Source organism: Neofelis nebulosa, chromosome 5 (genome assembly GCF_028018385.1).
Source record: "Neofelis nebulosa isolate mNeoNeb1 chromosome 5, mNeoNeb1.pri, whole genome shotgun sequence".
In the NCBI taxonomy this organism is placed as follows: Eukaryota; Metazoa; Chordata; class Mammalia; order Carnivora; family Felidae; genus Neofelis; species Neofelis nebulosa.
This window is the reverse complement of record NC_080786.1, coordinates 95,837,139-95,862,214: the sequence shown is the minus strand read 5'-3', so window position 1 is coordinate 95,862,214 and position 25,076 is coordinate 95,837,139.

Sequence of the window (25,076 nt, the reverse complement as noted above, 5' to 3'; positions counted from 1 at the left end):
CATAATCTCAGTTTGTTATACCATCCACACTCTCCTCTTAAGGAAGATGAATCAAAATTCCATACAACTTTCATCATCTCTGAATATGAAGGACTGCAATATACAAAGCTAAACTTGTGCTTTTTTTTTTTTTTTTTTTTAATTTTTTTTTTCAACGCTTTTTATTTATTTCTGGGACAGAGAGAGACAGAGCATGAGCGGGGGAGGGTCAGAGAGAGAGGGAGACACAGAATCAGAAACAGGCTCCGAGCCATCAGCCCAGAGCCCGACGCGGGGCTCGAACTCACAGACCGCAAGATCGTGACCTGGCTGAAGTCGGACGCTTAACCGACTGCGCCACCCAGGCGCCCCAAACTTGTGCCTTTTTTAATGGACCATGAGCCTGTTTCCAGCAGATGAAGACCACAATGCCAATATTCTTCCTTCTGAAGCACTAAACTAATTAGCCAGGCTTTGTGAACTTTGCTCTTCATTTTCACTGTTGCATTTCATTTGGTAGCTTTGCAATGGAATGTTTTATAAAAAGGTTCTATTGGGGCGCATGGGTGGCACAGTCGGTTAAGCATCCGACTTCAGCCAGGTCACGATCTCGCGGTCCGTGAGTTCGAGCCCCGCGTCAGGCTCTGGGCTGATGGCTCGGAGCCTGGAGCCTGTTTCCGATTCTGTGTCTCCCTCTCTCTCTGCCCCTCCCCCATTCATGCTCTGTCTCTCTCTGTCCCAAAAATAAATAAAAAACGTTGAAAAAAAATTAAAAAAAATAAATAAAAATAAAAAGTTTCTATTATCTAATGTCACTGGGACAATATTTACCTGCTGAGTTCTAAAATTTGACACTCATAAATGCAAGCTCCTTTAATCCTCTGAACAAGCTACAGACCATCTATAATCTCTGGCCACCCAAAATTCAATGCCTACTAGGAGTCGGGCAGCCTCTCTCTAATATACAACACACTAGCAGACTCCCAATTTTCTAGGAAGTCTTAAGAAAAACACTCTGAAAACCCAAAGTAACAAGGATCCATCAACGTATCAAACAAAAAATTGCTACCTCACTCATGACCAAATGTTTTTTAGTGTTAATGGATAAAAGCCAAGAAATGGGCTGGTACCAAATGCAGCTTTAGAAAAAAAAAAGATAATCTCTTTGTACCCTGGAAAATGAAACCATATTACAGGAGAGACGTACTTACCATTTTGTCTAAAGGACATTCTGGTAAGATTTAGAAAGCAGCAGGACTTACCTGGAGGAAAGAAAAAGAAAAAGAAGAGATTAAAAGAATAAATAAGAAAGGGTAATAGCGAAGACATATTTTTAATACATTCTAAGATGACAAAAGGACAGTAAAGAGGGAGAAAATAAATTTCTTTTAGCTGTTATTATCTTTCTCCAATGCAAGAGGAAAATGTATAGGAATGAGGTGTATGTTTTGTGTAATATGTGCAACAGAGTCCTCCATATTAGCACAATCCTCAATGAAACCGAAAAGAGAACCTTTTTACTGTTTCTAAGAGGAAGGTGTAATTCACAGTGATAAATGCAAAAACTAAGTATCTTCAATGGACTCAGGAATGCAATCCTAAACAGACTCTGTTTCCTTAAAGAATTTTCTATGTTCAAATGAACTGGGCTATTTATGGCCTTCAGAAAGTCTCATCAGGATTCAGCATTGCCACATTTTCCCAATTTGTTGATATTTAAAATAGTTTTTGCCCGTTTATTAATTTTAATAGAGGGCACACAACAGTTTTAGAAAGACCTGGAGTTTGTAAATGTTAATAGTTTTATTTTAATGTTACCCATTAGTCCCCAAGAAGAAGTCTCAAAAGTAAACAACATCACATGTTCATAAATCTTAAAAATATTGATGCAGTGAGCATTAGCCGTAAATATTATCAATCACTTTTAAATCTCAGCCCAAATGTAGACGACAGTGAAAGAAAGCAGCTCCCTACAAGCTTGGAGTGGTTATTCCAGGAGTTCTTATTGCATCTGAAATCGAGTCCCTCTGGTCCTACCACTGAAATAGGTTAGACAAGTGTATACCTGCTCATAGCATACCCTATTTCCCCAGAGTGGAGGGAAGGAGCAAAAAAGAACAAAGAACTGAATTTTATCTCTTACGATATGATATGATGCAAACCCAGTTTATGCAAGTGTTTCTAATAAAATCATTTGTGCAATTTCCTAGCCAATCAGACAGCTGTTGATAACTTTGTCTAAACTTTTGTAGGGAGACTGAGGCAGCCTAGCAAAATATTATGTAAACACTAAATTTTTATGTTCTCTTCCATTCCCTCTTTCTAGAGAAAATTAATCTTGTCCTTAATTCCTTCCTCTCCTGGGCAAAGAAGGAAGAATCAGAAAGGCAGACAGAATACTTACAGGCTACTTTTTCCTTGTTTCTTTATACTGGCCCAAGTTTCTAGGCAGTGAGAACACATACTGATGCTTACCTCTCAAATCATTTTGCATTTTACATAGGAACTGGAATAAATAACTAACACATTCCTCTCCCCACCACCACCATCCCCCAAAGAGCCTCTGCACTTGAACTAGCGTTGAGTGAATTCTAAATAAGAACTTAATCCCCAAACATTTTTTTCCATAATTGATAATAAAAGCTTAGAACATAGCAAAATGCACTGCATAAATAAATGTGCAGCAGGGCTGAGATTGCATCTATGACTTTGTATATCTAATCACCTAAAAACTGAAAACACATGAACATAGTATCTTTCTTTTAATCCTATGTTTTTTTATTATATTAATTTTGAATAATTTTTTCTAAAGTACTTCAACATGAATTTTTTGATGCACTACACAACTTTTAACAGATATATCTTTTTTAGGTCAAAGTGAGTCATTTAACTTGTTCTATGGTAAATCTGTCAGGTATGCTTTCAGGTACCTTTGCCATCTTCTTAAGACTGACTACAGAAATCTGTGTACTTTCATGAAATAGTCCTTATACAGTGATAGGTATCAGTACTTCAAGTTAGTAACTGGGAGGTACACTACACTACATCTATTATCATCATTCTCTCTCTATGAGACCATTAACCAATTACTCTTTCTTTCATCTAAAACACTAAGAGCCCATTGTATTACTGACAACATCATGTGGTTTTTCTGTTGGTTAGCAAGGGCTTCACCTGCTGAGAAATGGCTACATCATAAGCAGAAGCCTAACTCAGAACCATGGGTAGCGATTTCCTTTTTAGTTCACAGAAATAAATTACTTTATTTACTGGTGTGTCTATGTAAGCCTGAAGCTGAAAAGTAATGGTTATTTAAATGTTATCTTAGCCTGGAAATACATACATACATACATATACAAATACATATACGATACACATACGTATGTATGCATGTATGTATGTATGTATGTAGACAGGCCCACATATTTATGTGGGGGAGCAGGGAATGAGGATTATTCTTCCCTTTTCTATTATTTAAAAGCATGGAACATCAGGGGCACCTGGGTGATTCAGTCAGTTGAGCACGGCCTCTCCCCTGCTAGTGCTCTCTGTGTCTCAAAAACGAATAAAAACATTAAAAATGTTAATAACAGTAAAAAAAAAAAAACATGGGATATCAGAAGTTTATTTCTATGCAATCAGAGTAAATAAATAACTATTCATCTTAGGCCAGTAGAAAAAAGGCTTATTTTCAAGCCGGGGTTAAAATATTTGCTATGGATGATTAGACAAATGGATACTTTTTTTTCCAGATAATTTTATGGTGGAACATTTCTTTCATTGCCTACTACTGTCTTGAATATTTTAGGGCTGAAATTCACTATTTTGCTACATCACAGTGCATAACATACTAATCATTATAAATGACCACGTGTTTCAGAGTGGGCACCTTAACCGCTCATTAATTCCCTAATTAATTGACACAAGCCAATTTTAATGTTATTGAAATAATAGCATCAATCCCTGGGGTTTATTCGGGCTCACCCAAGGGAGTTAATTAGGCAGATAGCTTGAATTCTATCTGATCTTTCAACTTCCTTAGGCACCAGTTCAGTGTCTGCCTGACACTTTGTGCTCTCATGAAGTACTCATGGGACAGAAGGAAAGAACCTAAGTAGTTCATAGAGTACACCACTTCAGGACCATTGTACCTCTTCTCATGACACTAATGGTTCCTTGTCACCCACTTCATGAAGCAAAACCGCTACTCTGGATCTCAAGTCTGCCACTGTCGTTATCTGTGACCCTTAAATGCACCCATCTTTCCTGTGTGTCTGCTCTAGACTTTCTATTCCACACAGGATTTAATTTACACATTTGTATAACCATCCTGTGTCTGTAGCCCCTCTTTTTTTTTTTCAAGTAGCTCTTAGTGTGCTTCCCTTTCCTCTCAGCCTTTCTGTATCCCTTTGATTTACTTTGAATTCAACTCTTAATTACCCTTCTTCTCTAACGACAGCATACTTTGGCCAGATCCTGATAGATGTTAGTCCCCCCACCTCCCACCATCTCCTATCACTTCCTATCCTATCCACCTTTGTTCCAGATTCACAGAACTACATGAAGTTCCTTAAATATATCTTGTTTGACCTCTCTATGTTTTTACTTAGACCTTTTGTGCAACTCTCAAAGTCAAGTATTTTTTTGATTTTCCAATGTCAGTTTAGGGATTTGTTCTCTATTGTTTATTAGCCTTTCATACCTCAATTTTAACTTTCACAATATTTGATAAGTACCAGTAACAAACATTTCGAATTCCTAGAACATTGCCTGATGCATTCAAGAATGAATTCAAGAAATGTAGAGAAAATTTTATCAGATTTGGATCCTCATGGGATTTTCAATTCCTTAAAACCAGGAGTTGTATCTTATGCATCTTTCAGTCTTCAATGTCCAGCCCAGTGTTTGGCCCAAAGTTGGAATAAGTTGAGTAAATTATTGGAAGAAAGGAAAGGAAGGGTAATTATGGGTAATGGAAACTTTAACTTTTGGTATACTTCAATAAATATCTGTTATTTCTAAATTCTACAGCTTTTAGAGATTTTGTTCATGCTTGATTATTTGCTTTCCTGAAAAATGTGTTGATAGCAAATCTGGTCAATGCACACATCTACCAAAACAATGCAAAGCTGGAATATTTCAAACATCCCTCAAGGTTTCTAGAATGGATGCAGTTTTGATGATTAAAACATAAATAAAGATGTCCTGTTTGTCTCTGGCTCTCAAACCCTTTCTAGGTTTATAGGAGACTAACCTAAAAAGAAGATAACTCTTTTTAGTTCCATCCCTTACTTTATTTACTAAAATAATCTCGAATAATTGAGAATAGTTTATTTTTAATATCTACATTACAAACTCCACATAACTACCAACATCTTTGTTTTGTATCTCACAGTGTCACAGAAATAACAAAATAATTAATTTTGGTTTTTGACACCAAATGATCTCAAATACACCTGTCCAATTAAAAAAAAAAAAAGACCCTAGAATAGAAAACAAAGAATGTAACTGCTTAAAGAAAAGGAAAATTTGCAAAAGAGAGGAAAATGTTTTATCTTCATTATAATAAACAGTAACATTCAAATGCTGTTTTTTAGTTAGGTTTGTACAAGCAAACCCCTCTTCCTCCCTTTTATTTTTATACAAGTATAAAACAATCATTGTACATAATGTATTATGATGTACATGTATATGATGTATATGATGAAGCACTGGAATCTTGATCTCATACTTTCTTGGTCTTTTGAACTCAAGTGACTTTTACTTTCTTTAAAATTGAGAGACATACAATAACTCACATCAGGGACTTGTCCTTATGAAGAATGGGTCTGCCTCCAAGGTATTGAGATTGTTATTTTATCTATTTTCCCACTCTCTCACCTCTCTCTCCTACTATTTACCATCTCTTGAATATAATCCTTGCCTTCATTGTGAGCCTGACTCTTCTAAACCCTGACAATCCTCAGAAGGTCATCAGTCCTGTCTTTTTTCCTGCAAACCCAACTTGGGCCAGGCATAGAGAAGTCTTTTGAAACTGTTCTGTTTAGTGGCCAAAGTGCAGAATTTTATATATATATATATATATATATATATATATATATATATATACACACACACACACACATATATATGTATATATATTTTATATAAATTTATAAGTTATAATAATTTATAATTTATATAAATTTAATACAGTATAATTTTTGTATAAATATAAATTTATACAAATTATATTTGTAATATAAATAAAATTTGTAATATAAATACAAGTTTGTAATACAATAAATAAATACAAATAAGAATTTGTAATATAAATAAATTTATACAATTATATAAATTTATATAAATATAATTATATATATATATATATATATATATATATATATTTGCAGTATGTTCCACAGAAAAATAGTAATTCTCAAAATGTTAGTGATTTGAAAGGAAAAATAAGTTCTGTATAGACTGTGGCTAAGTAGTGGTTTTGTTATATTCCATATTAGAAGTCCCTAGTATGTATTAATCTATTGGAGGTTCCAAGTCATTCGTAGTAAAGAAGTTTGATAAATTTGATCTAACATCTATTTTGCCAGTTTTTGTAGCTATGGTGTTCTCTTTGGCCTGATAACACCTTAGTTGATTTATGGTTTGTAGACACAGCTTGGGAAATTATGGTAAAGTAAAAAAACAACAAAATTGAATTTTAATTTGGGAGATCAGAATTATGATGATGACAGTATTTAGTAGCTAATATTAAAATAAGCCAAGTCTTGCTGTGATTTACATGTATTGACACATTTAATCTTGTATAAAGCAAATGAATACATACTACAGATACAGAAACTAGTAGTCTGAACAGATTAAGGAATTTGCCCAAAATTATGTAACAGAACTGGGATTCAAGCCTAGGTAATTAGGTGGCTCCATAGTCTAAGATTTTATGCTGTTCCACCTCTGCTATCTACCAGTTACATAATCTGAGTCAAGTTACTTTATCTCCCCAGGTCAAATTTCCTATTAATCAAAGAGGATTAATGCTATGTGATGTGGCTGCCATAAGAAAATCACAGAGCCCAGTGCAGTGTCTGGAATATATTAAAGGTTCTTAGAATACCTATTAATTAAATACTTTTCAAGAGCTCCGGATCTTGCTCATCCCCTGGCTGTGCACACGCAGCTACTGGTCACCTATCATTATGAGAAAAATAGGTTTAATGCTGTGCTGAACTGTCTGAAAATTCTCACTCTAGAACTTCAGCAGATCCTTACAGCCATTCCTTAGCCTGGGGTTTATCCATGGTTACTGCCTATTGCAGTCTACCACAGGCAGTGCAAACCCAGTATGCACCCCTCGAGCCCAGACACTCAGGTCATGATTCAAACCTGTCAACTGAGGAGTTCTGGCATAGCCATGCACTGGCTGCCTGCCCTGCCATCCTTCCAAATGTCACCCTCCTTTCTGGATTTTTTCTTTCTCAGAGGAAAAACAAAACAAAACAAAACTCTCGATTCCATTCCCAAGCTAATAGTCAAAATATATAAATATCTCCCACTTCAGCCCATATCCCTCCACTTCTTCCAGGATCTGGCTCCATCAACCACTCCATGGTCCCTCATATTCTCTTTCTCTCTTTCTGTCTTTCCCTCCCTCCCTTATCCATCCCACGATTTTAACTCACACACCCGGTATACTGCTGCCCCTAAACCATACTTACATGACAACCACACCGCCCCCCCCCACACACATACCACACAAAACAGCAAAGCATGCATACTACTTTATCATTAACTCCTTCTTCTGTATCTTCCCCCTAGCATCAAACTTCTCAAAAGAATCTACTTGCTATGTCTATTTCCCCACCAAACACTCTTCAACCCCATGCAACTCAGCTGCATTCCCACTATCTATAAAAACCACTTTCTTCAAAGATCTGCCTAATTGCCAAATGCAATAACCTTTGCTTAGCTATGATTTTCTTTGGCCTCTCTGACACTTTGTTATACCCACTTCCTTCTTGCAACTCTACTCTCCGATCTTTCTGGCACTACATTATTGCCATCTCCTTTCTGTCATTTCAGTCACTTTTTATCTGTCTCTCTCACTAGCTTCCCCCACCCTTATTTTGCATTTTAAACATGGACTGATCCCTGTGGCTCCAACCTCTGCCTTCTGCTTTTTTCATATTACTCTCTCACTAGGACATTATCCACTTCATGGCTCTAACAATCACTTTTATGCAGATGGTGCAAGAAACTACTAAATTATAATCGTGAGTAAAGGGAACAGATCTAATTCATCTTCCTAATTCCCATGGTGTCTAGTAAAATATACCACACATAACGGGAGTATGTGTGTGTATTCAAAGTGTATATATAAAATGAAGGAATAGATTATTTCTTTGATCTAGCATTGCCAAATAATCAGAATATTATGTGTAGGCACTGAATGTTTATTAACTTCAAATGTTAAAACAAATGTGTGAAAGTTGCTGTTCTGCCTCCTGAAGTGCTTATGAAGGTGCTGATGCCATATGAGTGGGAAAAGCAGTGTATACCTAGATGGACAGAGGGTTACAGAGCAAGGACAACATAGATGCAGTAAAGAGAAGGTAAACTGAAGAAGAACAAAGGGAGTATTTGGCTGGAAGTGACACTGCAGAGGAAGGCAATAAGAGTCTGGCCAGTGAAGACAAGGGGAGGGGAAAAAACATGTGCTTACAGGTCCTAGCCCTTGAATCTCCTTTTGCAAGTGTTCATGCATCCCATTGTGTCGCACTCAGATATTGCTATTTTGCCTCAAAAGGACACTGACACTCCCAGATAAATTCGTACAATTTCTAGACATCTGTCATTCTTTGTCAAGATGCTCACACAAGCTCTGACATCAGAATAGTAAGAAATGGGAAAAAGAAGAGTAGCATAACCAGCATCACAAGGGAGATTATTCCAAAGGTTAATTATGATAGAGGCAGAGAAGGGTGAAAAAAAATAAGAAAAAAGGCCAAAAAAAAAAGACATCCAGCCTTCTGCTAAATTTGCCTTTCTTAATCCTTAAACTCTATTACGCTTAAATCTATATAAGGGAGAAAAAGGGGTACTGAGAAGGGGGGGGTCAGGCTACTTATTTTAACATTTGGTAAAACCTCATTATATTCCCTTCCTAATCCTGTGTCATTAGGAGCAAAATGGTACATTTGGAGACCATTTAGATATAAATGCCTGCAACCTTCCTATCAGACCTGCTGACTTTCTCTTTCTCTATTTCTCACTCTCTCTTTTTGTCACTGCAGCCAATTATGTTGAGATATGATTTTCAGCTAGGCAATCTAGCTCTGGCATCAGGGGTCCCACAATAGCCTGGTTGGAGACACTCTCGGCCTCTAATATTATTATTTTTTGGCAGGGTCATTATGACAATAATAACTGGGAACAAATATCTCTATTCAGCGAAAAGAGAAAAACAAAACAAAGCAAAACAAGAAACCCTTACCATCTAACATTTAGATAAGCCTACAATTGTAACACAAATCCAAAAGAGGAGGCCTACATAATTTAAAGTTAAGGTTAATTCTTGAAATTGGCGAGGATAATTAAAGAACGAAGGAGACCAATTGTGTTAGAAATTACTGAGTCAGATCCAATCTTTCACTGGGCTCCATAAATGTTGCATTATATATAGGTTAATGTGCTGGCAAATGACAGAGTTCACAATTTATACTGTGGTTTAGCTTGCAAAGTATCATTTGGACCTGGGGTATCTTTCATCTGCATTTTCAAACTAAATCAGTGACTACCAATGAGCGAAATGTCCTATATTTCTTGTTATAAATTTGAGTATCTTTGGGGTCTGTGTTTCTTTATTCAGCCTCGGGAGTAGTATTCAGTGTAATGAGAAGTGCTTTATCTATATTCCAAGTCTGAGAGTCCTTGGAAACCAACTTACCTTGGTAATTCACTGAGAACTTATTTTCAGAATGTGTGCATCCAATACTGCAAGTGATAAGTACACGATATTCTCCTATTCAGACCATACGCCTGGTCCCCCGCCACACATTTGAGGCCAAGGGGCTATTTAATACCTTGACAGAGGAAGTGTGTATCTATGTAGTGGTAGAATGTGGTTTCAGCTCACATTTCAACTAACCTCAACCTACTTAAAGAAGAAGAAGAAGAAGAAGAAGAAGAAGAAGAAGAAGAAGAAGAAGAAGAAAAAGAAGAAGAAGAAGAAGAAGAAGAAGAAGAAGAAGAAGAAGCAGCAGCAGCAGCAGCAGCAGCAGCAGCAGCAGCGCCTAAATGCTGTTGGCTAGAACCCAGAGTCCTCAGATTAGAAAAAGGGTGAGCGGGGGCACAGCATAGTCATTTCTGGCCTAGTAACTAAGGCTGGCAGCCAGCATTATACAAAGCTCATTGGAGGGAAGCAAAGCCTCCTTGGTAAAACTGTGATAAAGAATTAGAACTTTCTGAAAATAGTAATAAGACCTCAATACAAAGGCCTGACCAATCCCCGCACACATGGGAGGGGAAAAAGAAGTGGACTATACCAAAGAAGATATACAGAAACTAAACGGTGGAAAGAAGAATAGAGAATGGACTCGAAGGGCAATTAATCTCTTGCTCATTTTTATGCGTGTTAAGCAATGTCTGTAATTAGTAGCATGTTTAAGCTATTTGTGTGATAAATTGCATGCACTTCTCATTATATGTAGAAGCTTAGTCTTTCTCAACTACTGTATATGTTGTGTCCTAGTGTCCTTAAAGTATGCTTTCAGAGGTTAGAGACAGATATCTGTGCAGAGTGCGGCTCTGTCAATCACAGTAGAGATTCCGGTGTCCAGAAAAGACAAATGGGCTGTACCACCTTCTGCAGAATGCGGCTTGAACAGTAATTATTCCTGATGAGTTTATGTGTCCCTGTGTGTGCACATGTATGTTGAACTGCTAGAGGAAAGGAAGGGGTAGGCAGACCAGGAAAGGATGTCACATGACGAGACTTTCTGTGAACTTCATGAAGAAAATGGTTTTATTGCCAAAAAAACTTGCATCTTAGTATCAATCAATTAACAAAGACCTCTTCAAAATCTAACTGATAGATCCTTCAGGTGTGTGAGAATTTCAAGGCAACATTATTGTAAAAAATTATAATGCATTGTGAAATCAGTTATGCTCGCAAAAATCAGAATAGACCATAAAACTGCAAAAGCAAGTGCTAAATTACAGGGTTACAATCAATCCAGAAAAATTTAATCAGTTCCCTCCTCTATTAAAGTTACAAGGGAATAACTGTGTGAGACAGACTTCACATTCTAAGGAAGCCAGCAATATTACTGAGGAGATAGGAGACACATCCAAATATGAAAAAAAGTGAAGAGGAAAGAGATTGGAGAGAGGAAAGAAGTGCAGAAAGATGGATTTAGTGCGGTATCAGTGAGAGCCATTGAAGGCTTTTGAGCAGGGTAAGAACATAATGAAAAGGTTTTAGGAAGATTAATATGGAATGCCAGTTAAGTGATAATCACTAAAATAGGCAAAGCAGGGTGGTGTCTAGGGAATTTTTTTTCCCCTATCAATCAGAAGTGTCTGAAGTGTGCAGACTGGAAGCTAAGCCTCCACCCAGCACCGTTTTCCCACTTCTAAACAAAAGCAAATCCTTGTCTCTCTCCTTCCTTCTTACTGTGTTATCCATTATAATGTACTGCTTGCCCCTTCCTGGTTCACTCTTCTAAATAACAACTGAGGGCTCACTGGCTAAACTGGCAGTGAGGCAGAGAGGTCCTATCAATTTTATAGGAAGGAGCCCATGAAAATGCAGATACTTCAACACGAAGTGAGATTTGAAGAATGAAGTATCCTGAGGGGTGCAGCGTAGGTTTCTGTTTTCTTGTTTTCATCTCCAGATCCCAGGAAAATTATCATAGGGCTCAACTATATTTGTGGGGTCGAAATGGATTAGTCACATATATGGAGAATAAAAAATAACCATACTTTCATGGAGTAAATAGTAACTGATGGACCCATAAAAAGATTTGTTTCTCTTTTATCAGAATATCTTAGGGGGGTTTTTGGGGTTTTTTTTGTTTTTTTTGTTTTTGAGCTAATAAGAGCCTCAGAAACTATTCGTGGTAATTTCTTCATTTGATCCTCAGAAACTACCTATGGACCTGGAAGGAATAGCATTCCCATTTTTCATATGGAGAAACAGTCTTTTTACCCTTGAGGCACCTTTTCGACTAAAGCTCATGGTCTCTTTACACAATGTTCGGGGTACACATAATTAAGGCTGTTTGAGGCATTGTATAACTTAGGAAAGTATGTAACATTATGTAAAAGACATGAAATTGTCTTAGTTGCAAATGTGGGCCTTTTGAAAATAATATGATCTGGTTTGGGGGTTAGCGTTCTTACCTGCAAGAGTATAAGAAAAAACTGAAAGATTTCTACCCCTTCTTTTTTTTAATATATGAAATTTATTGTCAAATTGGTTTCCATACAACACACAGTGCTCATCCCAAAAGATGCCCTCTTCAATGCCCATCACCTACCCTTCACTCCCTCCCACCGCCCCCCCCCCATCAACCCTCAGTTTGTTCTCAGTTTTTAACAGTCTCTTATGCTTTGGCTCTCTCCCACTCTAACCTCTTTTTTTTTCCTTCCCCTCCCCCATGGGTTTCTGTTACGTTTCTCAGGATCCACATAAGAGTGAAAACATATGGTATCTGTCTTTCTCTGTATGGCTTATTTCACTTAGCATCACACTCTCCAGTTCCATCTACGTTGCTACAAAGGGCCATATCTCATTCTTTCTCATTGCCACATAGTACTCCATTGTGTATATAAACCACAATTTCTTTATCCATTCATCAGGTGATGGATATTTAGGCTTTTTCCACAATATGGCTATTGAGAGTGCTGCTATAAACATTGGGGTAAAAGTGCCCCTATGTATCAATACTCCTGTATCCCTTTACCCCTACTTCTTGATAAGGTCTTCTAGGAAATTATTAGGTAATCTATGAAAGCACACTATGTCTCCTACAAGTTATTTCTTTTTTAGTATGCTTTGCCCATTTTCTACACCCTCTCCCTCATGATTGCATCTCCTTTGAAAAATTACTCCTATTAAACTAAATTTCTCTGTCATTGCAAGAGACATAAAATTAAAAACTATCTGTCTATAATCATGCCAGGCTTCTTCCTTGTCTCCCAGGCTCCATTTATCAATAATTAATATATAAAGAAGACTGAAATCCATTTCAATTTCAAAGGTCCAAACGTTTTGCTGATTAATAAAAAACTGTGCTCACAAAGATGGACGGACATGCCATGGTGAAATGATGGAGGACACAGCATTAGCAGGGAATAGATTTGCTGGGCCACATGTGCCATGTAGCTGACCTAGACAAGAAATAAGACATGTGGAGGAACAATTCTACAGGGGTACCACCCACCAAGCCTGGCATCTCGGCATGTAAGAAACCTTGCCTGCAATTTTCATCTTGATCTGTTCTGTTTACTTCTCTATCCAGGGCCTTATGAAGACAGTAAAAGGGTTAACTCACACTCTAAGAATCCACTAGCTAGAATGATAAATGCATCTGATTTACTGAACAGTTAATATGTATGCTAGTATACATGTAACACTATGATATAACACAGTATGGGTTGCTGAAATCCACAGATACATGGCTTGAGGATAAAAAATGTCTGCATCTTCCTAACTTTATATTCTATCCAGTCTATGTCTTTGGTGGATCTTTGACATCCAGTTCTCAAGCTATTTCTGTCAGCATGGGCTTCCATATCTAGGGATGCTAAACACTGATTGCAGGGAAATCAGAGTCATTCTTTAAGTGTTCCATATTAATATAAGTGTGAAGTTTGCATTAAATGCCTAGTGTCTAGCAGTGCACAGAAGCACTAACACAGAAGGTTCACTCTTCCAATTCTCACTTCCCACAACACTAGCTATAGTAGTTTATTTCCACTAACTGACTACAGTTCTAGCCTACCTATTGAGAGACCCACTTCCTAAGTCTCTCTGTGCTATGTAGCAATGGGAGAAATTCTTTTAGTCCCAGGATCCCTGTTGGTATAAAGCAATTTCAAGTTAAAGAAATTTACAGGGAAACTAAATAGTACACGGATGAAAATGGATAGGTGGGCGTTGTTCACTTTTAAGTCCTTTCTTTAGAGAAGTCCTAAATTCTCAACCCTCTTCACCCAGACTCTTTGAGGAAGAGCAGTCCCTATACCTTACTGATTTTATCTCATCACAGCTTTCTCTCATTTGGCTGACACTTCTGAGATCCTTTCCATATGGAGTGCTGTAAATACCAGTGTTAATGGTAGACAGATTTTTCTTCCTATTTGATCAGTCTGACCTAGAGTTTAGATTTCTTGATGGTGTCTTGTGTAAACTGAAAAACTGACTAGACAAGATAGTTCATGTTATGAAGTCAGCCTGATTGTGTATGTGTATCTATTCTCTGCTTTATTTTGACATAGCCACAAATAGAAAACATCACTGAATCCAAGTTTTAGGGAGAGAGAAGGGACCTTAGGAGCAAATAACTCTTTCCTATTAAGACACAGCAAGTTAAATAATCCTAACTAACATTTAATAACAATTTATTCTATAGAGGCATTTTGATAAACATTTTACATAATTCTCTCATTAAGTCTTGTAACAAATCTATGAACAGGTACTATCATTTCCCCCCTTTAACTAGGGAGGAAATAGGCTGGGAGATTACGACATTTACCCATGGATCCCCTGCTCATAAGTGGTAAAGTCAAGACTTGACCTCAGGCAATCAAACATCAAAGCACGTATCCTTTACCATCACTCTTTATGGTCAGGTGTGATCTCTGTAATGGTAGAGCCAGATCGGAATCACATACTCTGACCCTCCCATCCAAAGGGATTCTCTCAGACTTACTCTGATCACATTTTCCCAAATAAAAGTTAAGGTGGGAGACAGTGACAGATTCCAAAGTGAAAACATCAAGAATCCATGGAATATTCTAGTCATTGATGTGGACAGTAAGTCAAAATACTTTAAACCAAGACGGTTCTCTGTACTTACATCACGTAAAGTCAAATCAAAATATTGGCTGATTTGAGTCTTTGTTCTGCTGACTATATGTCCTCTTGATTGATGTACCGATACTATTCTTAAAATCGAAGGAAGGAATGTAGATGCAGTATACTCAAAATATAACTGCTGAAGTGTAAAGGATAACCACTTGTGACAGGCCTGTCTTCTCCTTTCTGCCAGACTTTCCCTCCTGTTTTCGCTGTGAAGCTTGAACAGCACCATGGCCACAAGAGCAACCCTACATCCAGGGCCCAGAAGCAAGGTCAAACATGGTGTATGAGTCAGTGATTACAAGTCAATAACAATTTCGCAATTTTATATACTATAACCAAATTGGAAACAATGCTGTTAAGCCACAATAGCAAATATATATATATATATATATATATATATATATATATATATATATGTATACATACACACACACACATATATATATACGTATACACACACACACACACACACATACACACACACACACACACACACATATATTCCTTGTTTGTCCACAGTAAATACCCTGGTAAATAGCACTATGCCATTTGGTAATTACCATGGAACCATATAGGAATAGATCATGAATGGTGTCTAGCAAAACAGCAATCACATTTTGCCTTGTAATTATGACAGCTCTCAGGGAAACACAGTGAGCAGTGCACCCTGCTGTTATACCACAGCAATAACACTCATTACCCCAGTAAATACTGTGGAAATGTGCAGTAACACACAGGGGCCTTCCTGCTGTGAGGCTGTCGCAGAATCACTCATTAGGCTGGGAAGTATCACTCAATCGTCTTTAATTACCTCCAAAATATATGGTAACCTGCCCACTGCCTATGATGCAGTGATATCACTCATTACTTTCCCAACTTTTTTTTTAAACTTACTAAGGACCCCTGCAGTAGCCTCACTATAATGATGATGTATTATAACTTATATGGATTTAATCACATAGATTTGTGTGTTTTTAGACTTATAAATACACAGTCTCTCAATGTGAAATGAGCACGGATAAAAATATGTAGAACTACTGATGTTCTGGTAAGATCCCTTTTCTCACATTACTGAATTGTGGCAACACTGTTGTAATCCTTCCCTTTTATTCTGGAAATGAGACTGATAATTGCACCATAGCCCCATGGAATCCAGGGTACTTGTAATTATATCCAGTTACCAAGGAACACAGCAATTTCAAACCTATTACCCACAGGTATCATTTATGTTTATTGCCCTCTTTATGCAGCCACCACTTTTCCTCTGAATTCCAAGTGGCAGGATGCTTCAGTGTACCTGCCTGATAGAGAGAGGGAGGAGAGAAAGAGGGAGGAGGGAAGGAGGGAGAAGGGAAGGAGGAAAGAGAGAGGAGAGAGGGAGGGAGGAAAGAGAGAGGAGAGAGGGAGGGAGGAAAGAGAGAGGAGAGAGGGAGGGAGGAAAGAGAGAGGAGAGAGGGAGGGAGGAAAGAGAGAGGAGAGAGGGAGGGAGGAAAGAGAGAGGAGAGAGGGAGGGAGGAAAGAGAGAGGAGAGAGGGAGGGAGGAAAGAGAGAGGAGAGAGGGAGGAGGGAAGGAGAGAGGAGGGAAGGAGGGAGGAGGGAAGGAGGGAGGAGGAAAGGAGGGAGGAGGAAAGGAGGGAGGAGGAAAGGAGGGAGGAGGAAAGGAGGGAGGAGGAAAGGAGGGGAGGAGGGAAGTAGGGAGGAGGAAAGGAGGGAAGGATGGAAGGAGGGAAGAGGGAAGGATGGAAGGAGGGAAGAGGGAAGGAGGGAAGGAGGGAAGGAGGGAAGGAGGGAGGAGGGTGGAGGTTAGAAAGCACATCTGCTCCTTCTCAAGAGACTTGGGTTTGACCTCTATTAGAGAGGGTTTGTCCAGAGCATTTCCAAATGGAAAAAAGCAGGTTTTGGTTTGGGAATATGTTTCCTAGGACAATTTGGAGAGGGAACTCAAAATGAGGGTTTTGTGTTTGAAACTTCACTTTGTGGCACTTGCCTCAATGTGCCACAAGTACCTACATCAAGAGTGAACTGATTCTTGAGTGTGGCTTATCGTGGTATGTGAATGAATGGCTTTTAGAATGGCAGTTTGAGAAAATTAAAACTGGTTGTCGTGGTTTCCATGTGAAAACAGAAAAAAAGTGGCAATGGCAATGTATCCATCACTTTGATTTGAATAATTTGTTCTAAAAATTGGTACTTAGTGGAGGTTGTCAGAAGTCCTTCTGCATTCCAAAAGAGGAAGTGACAGACGGGTGTTCTCCTCTCCTGTAGTAACTGTTAGTGTGATCTGAAATGCGACACTTTCATAGGAAGACCAAGTCCCAGACTTGTGAATAGTAAAACTGAATATGTGCTAAATAAGTCAAGTACCACTTAGCCATAAAAATTACTCAGAAAAATAACATTATTGGCCCTGTTTATGGAGAAGGAAACTAAGCCTCAGAGAGGTTAAATAACATGTGCTCAAGATTATTCAGCAAGAAAGGGAGATCATCACCATGTGATAGCTCATCCGAGCCCCAAACCTTGTCCATCTGCCTTTGGATCTATTTCTGTTGGCTTCCAGTTGTATCATGCTTCCTAACCAACACACAAGACTGACTCAGAATGTGGGAATTACAAACTTATCCTTCACTAAATTTATCTTCCTTATAGAACATAGAGACTCAGGGCACTTTAAAGACTATTAGTGGTTATTGTCTGTCAATTCCTTTACCCTGTGTTAACAGCCACTTGAAAAGAATCTGAAGGGGGCATTTTTACCCCAAACTAGGCAGTTGGTCTTATTCTTCAACCATAGCTTCCTTTAGAAGGTCAGTACAAATTCGGGGGGAGGGGGGAGGAAAAGAACAAAGGAGAAGATAAAAACTTGGAACTTGTAAAGTCAGATTTGGAAGTCCCTTACTGGATTCAAATACGTGGCAATGAGAAAGAATGAAATATGGCCCTTTGTAGCAATGTGGATGGAACTGGAGTGTGTTATGCTAAGTGAAATAAGCCATACAGAGAAAGAGAGATACCATATGTTTTTACTCTTATGTGGATGCTGAGAAATTTAACAGAAAACCATGGGGGAGGGGAAGGAAAAAGAAAGAAAAAAAAAAGAGGTTAGAGTGGGAGAGACAGCCAAAGCATAAGAGACTCTTAAAAACTGAGAACAAACTGAGGGTTGATGGGGGGTGGGAGGGCGGGGAGGGTAGGTGATGGTCATTGAAGAGGGCATCTTTTGGGATGAGCACTGGGTGTTGTATGGAAACTAATTTGACAATAAATTTCATATAATAAAAAAAATATGGGACAAGACTTTATTTCTTTTCAATAAAGAAATCAGTTCACTCTCAGAATGATCCACTTGGTTTCTCAAAACAGGATACCAGAAGAGTAAACCTAATACATTTAATAAAAATCAAACAAATGCCTATGTAAACACACTTATCTGGCTTCTACTGAGGCACAGTAAAAAGTGTAGTTGCACGGTTAAATATACAGAAGTTTTGTTTAAAACGCTTCTGTTTAAAACATTTATTGCATGGGGCCCCTGGGTGGCGCAGTCGGTTAAGCGTCCGACTTCAGCCAGGTCACGATCTCGCGGTCCGTGAGTTCGAGCCCCGCGTCAGGCTCTGGGCTGATGGCTCGGAGCCTGGAGCCTGTTTCCGATTCTGTGTCTCCCTCTCTCTCTGCCCCTCCCCCGTTCATGCTCTGTCTCTCTCTGTCCCAAAAATAAATAAAAAAACGTTGAAAAAAAATTAAAAAAAAAAAACATTTATTGCATGTATAATATGTTTAAGAATGGAAATAACAGCACTAAAACTATGTGTCTGATGCTTCTTCTCAGTGAGATTATGTAAAGATTACAAGTCTACCCCAGTGTCTCTAGTTTACCCAGGGAATGGGGATTGTTATGTCAGCCACCGGGACTTGTATCACAGGCATCGTGAAAGCAGGGCTTGACCCTCCACGGTGCATTTCATGGGTGCCAAATTACCAGGCAAAGGGCAAGTCCTTCACTCTGAGAGAGCTGCATTTATTCCTGGTCAGGCCACAGCCGTGGATCAACAGACAAATGTCTCATTATCTCCTGGGGTAAATTAACCTGAGTTTCCCAAGAGGATATGTCCTATTTTTCTGAAAACGCTATTACTGAAAGTAGTCAATAAAAGCAGCTATGTCTCTGTTATTTAAACATTTGCCAATGTGGAGGGGAGTTACTTTACTCAGAGTAGGAAAACTTGAATTCCAGAACTCAGTTCTGGAACTCGGTAGCTCTGTCTCCTTGGCAAAGCCATTTTACATCATTATACATTGCTGCGTCTCCCACAGGATAATGATAATACCTTGAGTACCTAAAATCCTGAGACAAAATTAGATAAAGGGATGAGGACTAGGAGTTTTATGTTTCAAATTTTGCCTGGAAAAAGACATACTTATCCAACACTTAAGAAGTGTGCTTTTTGTTCCTTCCCATAGCACACTCCACGAATGTATACCAACTCACTTGAGTTTAATTAATTGATCAGTTAATTTATTATTTTGGTTTGGGTACTTGGTTCTCTCAAAGCAAAGTTTATTTCAATCTATAACACTTTGATTCCAAATGTCAAAGAAGTTGATTTGTGAGAGTTTCAGTTTTTACTGCATTATGAGAGCTCTTTTATCCAACGCATTCCCTTGCCCTCATTTTGTAAAGCTACGTACCTCTGTGGCACATTTGGAATCTCACCCATTTTTGATAGTAATTTTGAAATCATGAGGGAATTCTAAATAGTTATAACTTGGGGCTAGGTGTTTAGTGCTCATGTCCACAGGGTACAAAGTATTTTCCAGCTCATTATATTTTGCCTTAATTAATCCTGGCACAACTTTATAAACAAGGCGCCCTCTGGTTTAAATTACAGCATGCAGCCTAGGAGTTATTTGTTGTGGTGGTGGTGGTTGTTGATGTTGTTGTTGTTGTTTCCTGGCCCATGGCATTTGTCTCCTTTATCCATACTAGTACACAATGCAACGGAACTCAGAAAATGAAGTTGAGAAAGGGAAAAATTAGTTGCTTAGGTGAATTTCCTAAGAAGCATACTTTAAAACACCATCATTTCCAAAACCTTCCATCATCAAATCAAATAAGAATTTGCACACAATAAAATGACCATCCACGTCATAGAAAGTTGATTCCATTTCTAATAGTCTACATTGGCTGGGGAGGGGAACATTTATGTAGAGTTCACAGTCTCCAAACATTATGTCACTAAATTCTTACAGGGTTTCTATGAGATAGAGTATAACATATCCTTTTGAAAGATTAGAAAATTGAGGGGTCCCTGGGTGGCTCAGTCGGTTAAGCATCCGACTTCAGCTCAGGTCATGATCTTGCAGTTCGTGAGTCTAAAACCCTCATCAGGCTCTGTGCTGACAGCTCAGAGCCTGGATCCCACTTCGGATTTTGTGTAACCCTCTCTCTCTGTTCCTCCCCACTCGTACTCTGTCTCACTGTCTCTCTCTCTCTCTCTCAAAAATAAAGAATTAAAATTTTTTTTCCAAAAAAATTAGAAAATTGTGGTTCAGAGTAATTAAATGACTTGCCTAACTAATTCAAAGCCTAAATGAAAAGATATAATATGAACCCAAATATCCTGATTTCAACTCTGAAGATGGACATAGACCTACACACACAAAATGAGCTGAAAAATAGACTAAAGAAAATTACTTGACCTGTATTTGATTTAAAAAACAAACATAAAATGCTTTGTATAAAGACCTAGGGTTGTTCTCAAGTCAATGTTCCATGGTCTTTTTAAGTGACTTTCTCAAATCACTAGCAGAGTATCAATTCTGATTTTCTAAAGTCTCCAAGGATCTCTAAGACTAACTTCTCAATAAATGCTTTCTAGATTGTTGAAATACCGTGCTCTTTCTTTCACCTCTTCTGCATTACTTTCCCTACTTAATGTCCTCTTTAGTTTACTGACAATGCTTGTTCTCCTGCAGGGAATGCATGGAGATCTTAAATAACACAACAGACACTACAGGTAGACAAGCACAAGCACAGTGCAATGGTTTTCTCTGGCATTATTTAATGTAATAATGTAGCTTTTAATAGTCATCTCCATTTTCACTTCATTTGAAGCTGAAGCTATTATTTTCAAATTTCTCAGACGCTTTTCTGGCTCCATTTGTCTTCCATCTTCTGTTATCAACAATAGTCAAAGAACCACTGTATACAACACTGGCCTGTTTTCCGACTTCCCTTAAATCATAACAATCTCCTATAAAGGCCTCCTCTTTCATGACAAAGGGCTGATGCTCCAGAGAGACTCCCTTCTACTAGACAGGTTAAGATTATGTGAAAAGAAAAGGTGGGTTGGAAATGAGTTTAGAGAATGAAAATGTGCAGAAAAAAATAGAAGAGATAAGTTTTCTATAGTTTAGGTCAAGAAAAAAACATCCATGACAGGGCGCCTGGATGGCTTAGTCAGTTAAACGTCCAACTTTGTCTCAGGTCATGACCTCACAGTTCATGGGTCCAAGCCCCACGCCAGGCTCTGTGCTGACAGCTCAGAGCCTGTTTAAGATTCTCTGTCTCCCTCTCTCTCTCTCTCTCTCTCTCTCTCTGCCCCTCCCCCACTCATGCTCTGTCAGTCTCTCTCAAAAATAAATAAAAGTATTTTTTAAAAAAAGCCATGACTGTGACAAATGATGTTTGTGTAAGAAAATAATTACAAAGAAATGTGCATCATTAAAGGAATTTAATATTTTGAAATGGAATTGATGTTTGGAAAATGAAGCTATGCTTAAAGAATACCAATTGCAAACAGTATAAAATTGAATAATTTTCACTAGAAAGAGGTTTCGTGATCTTTTAACAAAATACCTTGGAATCAGTTTTAACGGAAAAAATTGAAAAGTAGGTAGCATTTCATGAACTCTGGCTTGAGTTCTCATAAATGTCTCTTGTGAATGATGTCCTCCGTGCGCTACATGGCAGATCCCTCTGGCTTGGTGCGGTCAAAATACTCAGAGGATGTCTTCAATTTGGCAGTAAGTGGAACTCACCATCTCCTTCTCAGACCCTGAGCTCTCACTGCCTATGCATGCTTCCAGACAGACAATGGGATCAGAGTTATTAGTACCAACAGGAGCTCAGAACAGTGCTCTGATAAAATTTTGAGACTGGGGGGAGGGCAGAAAAGATGAGGAGAAAGGCCCTGGGAATCCCATTCCAGTTCCACTGAAACCCTAATGAGGGATTCTAGAAGCTAACGCATTTAAGATCTCTACCAATCAGCCAGGGGATAAAATTCAGCCAGTATTTTATTTTCCAGTTTATTTCTTCAGGGAAAATACCTAGAAACTGTTTTGAGGGTGAGCTTTTATATATCTGAAGGACACAATTTGATTATGAACAGGCAGGAACTTGTGAAATATCAATTTTCATTATACTTGTCTCTGGAACACCTACCAAGGATCTTATAAAACTTCACAAAACATTATCTAACTCAACTATTAGTCATCTGGCATTTCAATCTTTCAAGTCAATGTTTCTCAGGGAAGGCTAATAAGGATTTCATTAAGCCTATAAAAACAAATTCCTTTCCAATTTCTTCCTTTAGCCACTTAGCCAACTTCTATCATCTTGTACAAACACACACACACACACACACACACACACACACTCCACTCTTCATTTATGTTCCATGTTCCTCAACTATAAAATGTAAATAATAACTATGTGGCTGCAGGATTAGTGGAGAAGTATGTGTTGAGAGCTCCATGGAAGTAGGATGGACTTCCCACTCTAAATTTGGTTTGGATGGCAAGACAGATGATACCACATATACAGCAAGGAGCATGAAACGGTTTAGTCCTCACATAATGTGCTGTTCTGGAGGCAACAGAACAGGCTCCTAACCAGGTACAACAATGGCTCCAGAGAACAGAGGGTTTCAGAGAGTTAGGGAATGGGGTTAAGGTGAAGGTTCCCTTCCCTCTCACAGGCTAAGCCTTGCATGGTTTGAATAGCCTGCTGGTGTCAAAGGAGGGAGCACCTAAGGCTTTCCTAACAGCTTGCCCTGATGTGAGACAGAGGGTATAGGGGAGTGGTGGGGCTTGAAAACTATTTGCAATCAGACTTCGAAAATACAGTCAGACTACTGAAGCATATAAAGAATTTAGCATAGTACACCTGGTAGATGTTCAGGAAGTGCTAGCTCTTGTTATCTTTGTTCTTAACACAATTACTATGCCCATGTGTATGCTTCCTGCTGCCTGGCTGACATGATGAGAAAATGATTTTAGGACATGGATCTAAAAGGAAATCAGTATGAATAGGACATCATTTGAAAGACTGGTAGTGTGACCCAAATATTACACCACAGTAGCAGCTCAGAGTGTTACATTTAACATCATAAGTACAAAGTATAGCAGACTTGGATTCACTACACCTGAGTTTAAATCTCAGCTCTGTTCCTTAAAAGCTGTGTGATTCTCAACAGAGGCTTACATGCTCTCAAACTTATCAGCTCAATGCAAGTGATACCATCAATTCTACTGGATTGTTATGAACAATAACAGGAAGCTAATACAAGTGTCAGCATGTAGCAAATTCCCCAGTACTTCTTATATGCTCAGTGAACAACAATTGAATAGGATTCTGAATATAGCCTACCTAGCCATTTAATTTCTCTGAAGCTAATTCTCTATATTAAAATGTAAAGATTGTAATGCTTACCTTACCTATCATACAGGAGTGTGATAAGAATTAAAATAAACAGATGATATATCTGATGGTACTTTCTAAATGGAAATATGTGTATTAATGTAAGACATTACTATTAAACACATCACCCATTACATACCATTAAAAAGAAACTACTCTAGACAAAGTGCTAGAATTGTGACAGCATTCCAACACAGACAGACCTTTCTGTCATGTCCCCTACTTCAGTGAAGCATTCTTACATTAGGATACCTTTACTTTTTTTTTTTGATGTTTATTTTTGCGAGGGAGAGAGGGAGACAAAGAATCCAAAGCAGGCTCCACACCGTTAGGGTGAAGTCCGACACTGGGAACCATGAGATCATGACCTGAACCGAAGTCGGAGACAACATACTGAGCCACCCAGGTGCCCCTCAGGTTACCTTTTCTAATTATATTACACTTACACATTCTCCAAAGTCCTGGAAATTTCAAACAGGGCTGAGTAAGACTGTCTGGGGGTCCCAGATATTTACTCCCTCTCAGACAACAGTCCCCATCTGTTGGCTCCAGTAGACAATTGGGATAATCTGCCGTGAGTAACCATCTATTTTAGATCTTGACTTCAGAAAACAGAAACAAAAGATTGAAAACTCACTCATCTTTCAATAAAAGGGAATGACTCAATAAGAAGGAAGAGTTGTATTGAAAAGCAGGAAAGACAGGGAAACAAGGACATAAGTGGACAAGAGTTAGAAAGGCAGTTTTGGAAAACAAATAAAAATGGTGAACAGAACTGAGAAACATCTATCACACTGGAAGGATTCTTTCTAAGACATCAAGGTTATTAGTCAAACTCTGAGGGGCCACAATACAGCCACTTCCTCTTTCTTCTCTTTCCCTTGCCTTCATGCCTACCCAACACGCAAGCTTCATTACAGAGATACTCATGCCATATATGGACTGCTTTCTAGAACCCCAGCTCTAATCTTTATCTTAGGGCCATTGAATCTGATGGAAGCAACCTACACATGGCACCCTGTTATGTACTCTGCCCATGTTCTCAACAACTGTGGTGGTTAGTGTTCTGGAGGGATGAGAAACACAGTGGGAAGCTATCACAACTTCACTGTTGCCTCATAAAGTCAGAGAATCTTTACTTTGCTGGGAATTTTCATATTTCTCCTTTCTCACTATGACAACTGGTGTATTCAGCCAGGCATCCTGGCAGTCACACACTTGGTGATCCAAAGAAAATTTTAGGTTCTTAAGTAACTACTTGGAATATACACCATTATAGTCAATTGTAAGAGGCAGATGCACTTATTC